Genomic DNA, 10,267 nt, shown 5'->3' on the forward strand with positions numbered 1-10,267 from the left:
TTCTTTCTCTCTCTCTGAAAATAAATAAGTTAATCTTTCTTTTTTAAGATTTTATTTATTTATTTGACAGACGGAGATCACAAGTAGGCAGAGAGGCCGGCAGAGAGAGAGGAGGAAGCAGGTTCCCCGCCGATCAGAGAGCCCGACACGGGGCTCAATCCCAGGACCCTGGATCATGACCTGAGCCGAATGCAGAGGCTTTAACTCACTGAGCCACCCAGGTGCCGCTAAGTCAATCTTTTAAAAAAAAAAAAAAAAAAGGTAAGTTGATAAATTAATCCTCCTGCAATTACAGGCAACTGAAAGGGATCCTGAGATCAACTGTGCAAATATTCTGTGGGGTTAAAAACTCAACTCCTGGTTTCAGCAGAACTCCTGATCAGTTCTCAAGCAAGAGAATTTATCAGCATGCTTTATCTGTACCCTACCCTGTAATGAAAGCTACAGGATAGGGGAAAAGCAGTGGTTAGAGGAAAATGCGTAGCTGTAACACCGATTTAAATAGAGAAGAAAGATCTCATATAAACAATCTAACCTTCCATGTCAGGAAACTAGAAAAACAAAAAAAAAAAGAGCAGTCTAAATGCAAAGCCAGCAGAAGGAAGGCAATAGTAAAGCTTAGAATGGAGATAATCGTTTCTGTGTGTTATCTCTGAGAAGGTGAGCCCATGAGAGGAAACAACCATCTTCCTAGGCAATGTGTCAGGGCATTGATAGCTTATCTCTGAGCCCAGACTGTGGGGTGTTAAGTTCCCACAGAGTATCATTGCTGTGAAACCACTTGGACAAGTGATGGGGCAGACAGGTAATGTGAGATAAAGACTTCAACTGTTCATTTCGTGTTCCCAGAGGCCAAGTGCAGAGCCCATGCTTTGATATAGCTCTACGAGAGTCACCCCTCAGATTGCCCTGCCTGTCTTCTCCCCACTCCAATCCTCAGCCACTTTTCCCTTTGGCCGTTGTGAGAGATGCTTCTCATCCTCTTTAAGACTGTCGAGCAAATGGCTGAATCAGCAAAGACAAGGAGACAGGAGACCCTTGACAGGGAAAACTCTGGTTCTGCAGGGGGAACAGCAAAAGTTGGCAGGGAATCCAAGGAACACATGTTGCAGATAAGAGGGACTCTGGATGAGAAGAAGGGAGAGGCAGGTGGCTAGAAATTTCTCTAGCTCTGCACACCAAGGAGGTCCAGGCTCAAAGAGTCCATTCTCCACACTTTGCCTCTGGGAGCAGAACCCCAAATCTCTCTAAGCCAAGGGTACACAAGTATTTGTCTGCCTCATGGGTATGCTGAGGACTACCTCACCCACTGGTCGCTTAGGCACACTCTAGAACGCTCTTTTTGCAGCAGTGGTGACCAGCATTACTGCTGCTCTGTTAATCATCCAGCAAGACTAACATTACTTTTCTCATTGTCCTTCCTCATACTCCCCCAGATCCTGTCTCCCATTAGGGTTTGTTCTGTGAGGTCCCATCCCTATAGTAATCATATGTCCTCGATGTGCTTTTAATAAACATGATTTATATTATTTTATCACATTTAATCATTACACAAAACTATGAGACAGATATCTTCACTCTCATTTTCTGACCAAGGAAGCGGAGGCTCAGAAGGTGTTGTTAACAGGATGAAGCAGGCTGGGATAGAAACTCAGGGTTGACTCACCTCAAAACCTGCAATTTTCTTACCCCATCAGCCTCCTAAGTGCCTGAGACTTAACTCTGTCCATAGAGCCTTAGTCATAAAAACACATTCTCCAACAAGGGGGGGAAAACTCTCATAATCAAGAATGAAGAATGAAGTTGACCAGAATCTTCCAATTAGGGTGGTATCAAACAAGAATTAAAATGTAGACCAGGGGGAGCCTGGGTGCATTTAGTCAGTTACGTGTCCAGCTCTTGATTTCAACTAAGGTCATAATCTCAGGGTCATGGAATCGAGCCCTACACTGGGCATAGCACTCAGTGCAGAGTCTGCTTGTCCCTCCCTCTCTGCTCTCCTCCCCAGCCCCCAACCTCTCTATCTCTCTCTAAAATAAATAAATAAAACCTTAAAAAAAATGTAGACCAGGCTGACATTACTAAATGAGCAAAACACAATGAAGAGTGCTTTTATTTCTTCCTTTTCTAATCAGTACCTCTTATGATTTTTTTCTTGTCTTATTGCCCTGGCCCAAACTTCCAGTATTATGTTGAATAGAAGTGATAAGAGAGGATGTTAGGGGGAAAAGCATCCTGCCTCTCACCATTAAGTATGTTAGCTGTACATTTTTTTTAAAAGATTTTATTTATTTATTTGACAGAGATGATCACAAGTAGACAGAGAGGCAGGCAGAGAGAGAGGGGGAAGCAGGCTCCCTGCTGAGCAGAGAGCTTGATGTGGGGCTCAATCCCAGGACCCTGAGATCATGATGACATGAGCCGAAGGCAGAGGCTTTAACCCACTGAGTCACCCAGGTGCCCCGGCTGTACATTTTTTATAGATGTTCTTTATCAAGTTCAGGAAATTCTACCCCATGCTTAATTTTTTGATAGTTTGTATCATAAAGGGTGTAGGATTTTATCAAATGCTTTTTCTTTTTTTTAATTTTTTATTTTTTTATAAACATATAATGTATTATTAGCCCCCGGGGTACAGGTCTGTGACTCGCCAGGTTTACACACTGCACAGCACTCACCATAGCACATACCCTCCCCAATGTCCATAACCCCACCACCCTCTCCCATCCCCACTCCCCCCAGCAACCCTCAGTTTGTTTTGTGAGATTAAGAGTCTCTTATGGTTCGTCTTCCTCCCAATCCCATCTTGTTTCATTTCTTCTATTCCTGCCCCCCAAACCCCCCACATTGCATCTCCACTTCCTCATATCAGGGAGATCATATGATAATTGTCTTTCTCCGATTGACTTATCTCGCTCAGCATAATACCCTCTAGTTCCATCCACGTCATCACAAATGGCAAGATTTCATTTCTTCTGATGGCTGCATAGTATTCCATTGTGTATATATACCACATCTTCTTTATCCATTCATCTGTTGATGGACATCTAGGTTCTTTCCATAGTTTGGCTGTTGTGGACATTTGGGTGCAAGTGCCCCTTTGGATCACTACATTTGTACCTTTAGGGTACATACTCAAGTAGTGTGATTACTGGGTCATAGGGTAGCTCTATTTTCAACTTTTTGAGGAACCTCCATGCTGTTTTCCAGAGTGGATGCACCAGCTTGCATTCCCACCAACAGTGTAGGAGGGTTCCCCTTTCTCCGTCAAATGCTTTTTCTGCATTAACTGGTATAATATGGTACTTCTTCTTTGGCTTATTGCTATGATGGATTATTATTATGTATAATATATAATATGTTCCATGTTATATATTAATATTATTAATTATTAATATAACATGACACTAATTAATTGATTTTTGAATGTTCAACCGGCCTTGCATATCTGGAAAAACTCCCACTTGCTTGTGGTATATAATTTTTTTTAATACTTTGTTGGATTCATACCTGTCTGGAATGGATTCACATCAATACATAAAATGCAAAGTCATGTTGGGACCCAAACTCAGCTGTACCTGCATGAAAAGGGAGAAAGTATTGGTATTAACGAAAACATGGCAGACTTCTAACAGTATTCTAGGGATTTATGGAGAAGATAGGGTTATGGTGAAGAGCTTGGAGAGGGAAGGAAAGGAGAGAGAAGAGAAGGTAAAGGGAGAAATACAGCAACAAATTGGGGAGAAATGCATAATACAATGTGAACTAAAAATAATAAGGGCTAACATATGCTGAAGATATACTATAAGCTAGAAACTGTACTAAATCCCTTTTAGTATATTTAGATATACTTAGTTTATATTTATATAAATATATTTATTATATTTATTATATATAGTAAATACATATATTTACTATATAAATATATTTATATATTTATATTTATATAAAATTTACATATAATTTTATAAATATTAAATATATTTATAAAAACATATACATATATATATTTAGTATATTTAGATATTTAGAAGGATTCATAACTGGCAAAATATCCCAATCACAAGAGATACAGAGTTGACAGAAATTATATTTCCCCCTCTTATCTACAAGGATGTCAGGAGAAGCCTTATCAAAAGTTTTACAGAACACCTGGTTGGTTTACTGTTCGCTCCTTCCTAAATTGCCTTTTTGAATAACATCATTTAATGGGGAAGTGTGCCTTATTAGTGCAGGTGAGGAAAGGTGAGATTAAGTAACTTGCTCATGTTTACAGCTGCTAATCGGCTTTGTGAGGCTTTGAGCCCACACATTGGCCTCTGGTGTTCAAGTTCTTGACTTCCATGAGAATATACAGTCTGCCACAGAGAATACAAACTTCTATCTGTAAAGTTATTTTAAATATGTAAACTCTGAATATGTCCAGGGACCCATTCAAAAAAAGGACATGGGCAGAAGGAAAACACCAAGCTGGGAAGAAATACACTGAGCGTTAACATTGACATCATGTTCAATATTAACTCGCACTATGACCTGATGGTCATGAACGGGAAAGCAAGCTTAAGCCCTGTGGACGAAGGTCAAGTGTCGGATGAGAGCACCTCACACGGACTGTGTCAGCCAGACCCCACAGGACTATTCTTTCATTGCACAAGCTACCATTTGGAGAGCTCACATGAACAAATGAGAAGATGTCAGGTATTTGAAGAGAGTGAGGAACGTTTGGTGTTGTGTTCAAGAGAAAGGGTGGAAAGTCACTGGGAACATAAGGAAATGTGTGCAATGAAGCTTTGAGAAGAAAAATATGGCAGGCACCTGGGTGGCTCAGTTGGTTAAGGATCCAACTCTTGGTTTCAGCTCAGGTCATGATCTTAGGGTCCTGGGATTGAGTCCTATATCAGGCTCCCTGTTCACATGAGGTCTGCCGAGATTCCTGCTCCCTCTCCTTGTATCCTTCCCACCCCTTGCTCTCTCACTCTTTCTCAAATAAATAAATAAATAAAATCTTTTTTTTTTTTAATGAGAGACAGAACAGAGAGAAAAACTCATTTTCTATAAACCATCCATTTTTTCCAATGATAAAAAACATAAAAGAGCAAAGAATTCTATTAAATGTTTTTGTCACTGGATTCAAAAAATCAGCTATGGAAAATAAATACAAAATACTTTTCTGGCAAAAGTTATTGTAAGAATGGGAAAACTCGGGGTGCCTGGGTGGCTCAGTGGGTTAAAGCCTCTGCCTTCGGCTCAGGTCATGGTCCTGGGGTCCTGGAATCAAGCCCCATATCGGGCTCTCTGCTCAGCGGGGAGCTGCTTCCCTTCCTCTCTCTCTGCCTGCCTCTCTGCCTACTTGTGATCTCTGTCTGTCAAATGGATGAATAAAATCTTAAAAAAAAAAAAAGAGGGAAAACTCTTTTAATAATTAGAGCTTTTAAAGAATGGACTGAAAAGCAGGAGGGGGTCAGTGGGTAGAGAGCAGGGTCCTGGTTGAGGACATGGAGAAACAGATCTCCCGTTGGATGACAGAGGTAGGGATTAGTCTTCATGGCCCCAAGCCTGACCTTTCCAGGCACCCAGGTGTAGGAAAGCCCAGCTCAGAGTCTTGGCTTGTCTTCAGCTCTGCTGACCAGCTACATGATCAAGTTCTCAGACCTTTCTTGACCTGTTTCTTCATCTGAAATACGAGAAAGCTAGACCAGATGATTGCTAAGAACTTTGCTAGCTCTAACGGGCAGAATTCAGGCAGAACATCCAACAGATGTCCTCTCCACACACTCGGCACCCATGTGACAATTAAGGTGGGCCAATGCTGTGACACCTGCTATCCCATAGGTCATAGAAATATTTGGAAAGAGCAGATAGACCAGAATAAAACGAAAGTCTACGTGGAAACGCTTATGCATACATTCAGAATCTACGTCACCCCGGAAGGGAATAAGACCCAGTCAGACTGTCAGTAGCACCGACCAGAACCTGGAAAGGTCACCAAACCCTTTGATGGAACAACTTCTTTGTTTTTAAGCTATGAGTGATTCACAGCATATTTTGTCACCTGCAGTCTGGAGAAGAGAAATGCCTCGGAATATTTAAGTGTGCTTCTAAAATATTAAGCAGCTCCCACAGGCAGTGAAACTGATCCAACCATATCTCTGGTATCATTGTCCCTCTCCCCGTCTCCTCAGCACCTGAGAACATGAGGTCAGTGTCCATCCCCCAAGAAGGGTCACAGGCCGCTGCCTCCTCTCCCTTGCCCGCAGTGGGCAGTGGCTGTTGAGCAGCCGAGGCCACAGGGCCTGAGGCCCTTGGCTTCCGGGTCCAGCCAGACATGGATGGGGGACCTGGGCCAGTGGCCTGGCCCTCTGCTGTTTCTCTTTCAGCTCCAAGCATTAATTTCCTTTTTGCAATTTTCGATAAATCCCTAATCAATCTATCCCTCATGCTTCTGTTTGGTAGGAAAAAGTGTTCATTTTCAAACTTAGATGATGCCCAGAGTTTTGATTCGGGGTTTTTTAGAAGCCAAGTAACAGAAGAGCCTCAGTGGCTCTGATGGGGCACTTGGCTTGGGCGGAAGGGCTGCCGATCTGTTTTCTGCGGCTGTGAATTGATTTAGTTTCCCTTTCTGTTCTCTTGTACACACACGCACACGCCTGCACACGCAGGCACACGGGAAGCACACAGTACAGGGGCCCCTGGGTGCCGCAGTCAGTTAAGTGTCAGACTCTTGATTTTGGCTCACGTCCTGATCTCAGGGTCCTGAGATCAAGCTCCGCCTTGGGCTCTAGGCTCAGTGGGGAATCTGCTTGAAATTCTCTCCCTTTCCTTCTGCCCCCCCCCAAATTAATAAATAAATCTTAAAAAAAAAAAAAAAGAAACAAAGAAAGCACAAAATACATATAATCTGCTTTTTCTCCTTGGGCTTCCGATGCCACTTACTGACTTGGGACCTGGACAAATTGTCTTCTAACCTCAGTCTTCTTTTATCTATGAAACAGGAACAAAAAAGTCAACTTCACAGGTGTGCGTTGGAACCAAATGTCATCAGACGAGTTTGGGGCTCTGCCAAAGGTGACTCGGGGCAATCTGCATTCCCTGACCTCATCGCCAACTGACGCTGGTGGCCATATGATTTGGTGGCTCAAGCTCTCCTCCCTGGAGTCAGGCCTGGCTTTGGTTCCCAGGCAGCCACTGAGTTCAGGACAGAACCAGGAATGTGGCAGGTGCTCAGGTAATCCTAACCACGGTCACTGCTGACAGCACAGTGTGACACAATCCTTGGTGATTTAATGTTTATAAATGAAAAGAAATGGAGACGTAGGCAGACCACCCACCTACATTAGCTGTTTTTAGTTGTAAGTAGAAGTTGCCCCGATAAATGAATAGCTTCCTTTCTTTACCGCTGAACTCTCCTCTTCATTGAGAAATACTGTCAACTGCTCTGAAACAAGAGGCTTAGTCAGACTCTCTTCCCATTGTTAAAAGGCAAGAGGATGTAATTACATTTGTCATAGTATTTCTCACCGTCATAAAGGTGGGTGTACATCTCTCTAGCTAGCCATGACCTTGGATGAAAACAGGCATTAAAATGAAAACTCAGGAGGCAGAGAAATGATATATGCAAATAATATTTGAAAAGAACAAAAGCAGGATTTGCTGAGTACTTGTAAGAGACCACATGGTTCAAACTCTTACCTTGTTTAATCCTTGCGACCTTAGGAGAGCGGCGCTGTTCCTGGCCCATTTTACTCAGGAGACAGCTGAGGCTCTTCAAGGTTAACTAATATGCGTGAAGCCCACATTTAGAAGGAACTGGGATCCACTTTCCACTCCAACCCCTCCTGCTCTGAGGTCAGCTCTCTCCAGCTCCCGTGTCCCTGCTGGGAAAGTATAATGCTCAATCCCAAAGTCAAGTGCTCATCTGTCTTCACTTAGAGACTAAATCTTTGTAAGTTCGGAGAGACTTGGATTTCCTTTTTCCAGGTAATCGATAGGGCAATACATCGCCTCATTTAATTGTATAACTTCTGTCTCTTCTTTTCTCTACTAATTTCATTTACAGCAAATTTCATACATTTTTGAGACTCTTAAGTCTTTTTTTTTAATAGAAATCATTTTACTCCCTTTTCCCAATAGGAGACAGTCATAAAACAAAGTGGATGCTAGTCCTTTTAATTTTGCTCCTTGAATTTAATCTGAGGATTACGGTGGAAACATCATGTGATGTCTTGGGGCCTCTCCACTAGAGAGAGACAGAAATTTTCATTTAGAGTTTACTTTCCTGATGAATAGAAAAATGAAAGAAAGCAAAAGAAAAAATACAAACATTTGAAAAAATATTCTGCCTTCTGCAATGCTAACAAAGACACAAATGGCATAGTTTTTGTTTTCATTTTTGTTTTGTTGTTGATGTCAGCCGGTCTTGGAGAGAGTGCTTGTAAAAGGTGCTCACATACCCTGCTAGGATGTCCATAGCATAAATCTTTGGGTTTTGTTTTTTTGTGGTTTTTTTTTAGATTTTATTTATTTGAGATGGAGAGCAAGAGCTGGTGAGCGGGGAGGGGGGGATGGGCGGGGAGCAGGTGCAGAGGGAGAGGCAGACTCCCTGCCAAGAGCAGAGCCCAACATGGGGCTCCCAGGACTCTGGGATCATGACCTGAGCTGAAGGCAGTTGCTTCACTGACTGAGCCACCCAGGCGCTCCCAACTCACAACCTCATGTGGAAGGCAATGTGGCAAACCCAATGTCACACCCTCTTCTCAGTCCAGACTCCTCAGGCTACAGGTAACAAATCCAAGTCCAAACAGCTTAGTAAAAACAAGAAATAAAAATCATAGGTCCTGGGACTGGAAAGCCCTCTAGACTGGATGCAGCAGGACCCAGGCAAACAATTTCACCAGGATCTGTTCTCGTTCCATTTCTCAGTCCTGCTTTCTTCTGTCTGGTTTGATTCTCAGCATTTCTCATGTGGTGGCAAGACGGCCTTGGCATCTCAAAGTTTGTACCCTACTGGCCACAGGTCCAGCGGGAAGAGTGTGTCCCTTTCCTAACAGCTGTAATAAAAGTAGGTTATTGAGTTCCTTGACTCTGATAGTCTGTCCTCATTCACAGGCACATTCCAGAGCTAATCCTGGTGATACAGGAAATGCAATATTCTGATCTGCTTGGCTAGAGTCAGGTGCTTGCCCTTGGAACTGGACTGGAAAACCGCTTGGTATTAAGGAGGGCACATATTGCATGGAGCACTGGTGTGGCGCATAAACAATAAATGTTGGAACACTGAAAAAATTAAATTAAATTAAATTAAAAAAATAAATTAATAACTCCCCCCCCAAAAAAAAAAAAAGGAAAACCGCTTGGACAGAGAGTGAGGGTAGATTGTTCGTGAAAGAAAACTGGGAACAATACAACAGATAATACAAACAAAATAATCCCAAAGCAAGAAAAACCGAGGTCTACCATATCCATTCACCCAACAATTCCTCTTGTGAGCAAAAGATTAAGGAAATGTGAAGCATTGATTACAAGGTAATAAACCTGTGGGTTTATACTCTCACAATACCAAAAAATTGAATAAGCTAAATGGCCAAAATAGACAGTGTGTTAAATCAGGATACAGTGTCAAATGTACTATTGAAAGAGTGTACAGGAGAATATTTAATGCCTTGGATCGGTAATGTTAATCGGTAAGTACCACACCTTATCTTATTTCATTTTAGACTTTACAAAGTCTCGAGATGTGGGTATGAGTTATTTGCCCATTTGCAGAAGAGGAAATTATTAAGGAGGTACTTCGGATAGTTCCAGCAGCCACCATCCCATGGACGATGGTCCTGAGTCACTCCTGTGTATTACATTTTTCCAGCCTGGACCCCCACATCAACTTTGGAATCTCCAGCTCCCATTTCCATTTTGCCACTGGATGATCCGGAAACATAATCACCATGTTCAAGGCGTATGTGATTTGCCCAAGGCCGCCTAGCCAGGAACGAGGTCTCCCCTTGGATTCTGGTCCATGTGCGTCCACCTGCCACTGCCTACCTGCCCTCTTACATGTAATGACAGGTCCTATTTTTTAGAAAATCATTAAACAGGAGCTCCTGGGTGGCTCAGTCAGTTAAGCATCTGCCTTCGGCTCAGGTCATGATCTCGGGATCCTGGGATTGAGCCCCATGCCAGGCTCTCTGCTCAGCGGGGAGTCTGCTTCTCCCTCTCCCTCTGCCCCTCCCCCACTTGTGTGGTCTCTCTCAAATTGTGAATAAACTCTTGAACA

General features: G+C 42.7%; 1 long non-coding RNA gene across 1 annotated transcript; it reads right to left on the reverse strand.

Moving 5' to 3' along the window:
• Positions 1-707: 707 nt before the first annotated feature.
• On the reverse strand, positions 708-7,114 carry LOC116867953. The gene is made up of 3 exons (XR_004382696.1): positions 6,934-7,114; positions 3,511-3,578; positions 708-1,059 (listed from the first exon to the last, which is right to left on the reverse strand). It is a non-coding gene; the product is annotated as an uncharacterized LOC116867953 (long non-coding RNA).
• Between the last annotated feature and the right edge of the window lie 3,153 nt (positions 7,115-10,267).

The sequence above is a fragment of the Lontra canadensis genome, unplaced genomic scaffold (assembly GCF_010015895.1).
Source record: "Lontra canadensis isolate GAN:19392208 unplaced genomic scaffold, GSC_riverotter_1.0 scaffold13, whole genome shotgun sequence".
NCBI classification, from domain to species: Eukaryota; Metazoa; Chordata; class Mammalia; order Carnivora; family Mustelidae; genus Lontra; species Lontra canadensis.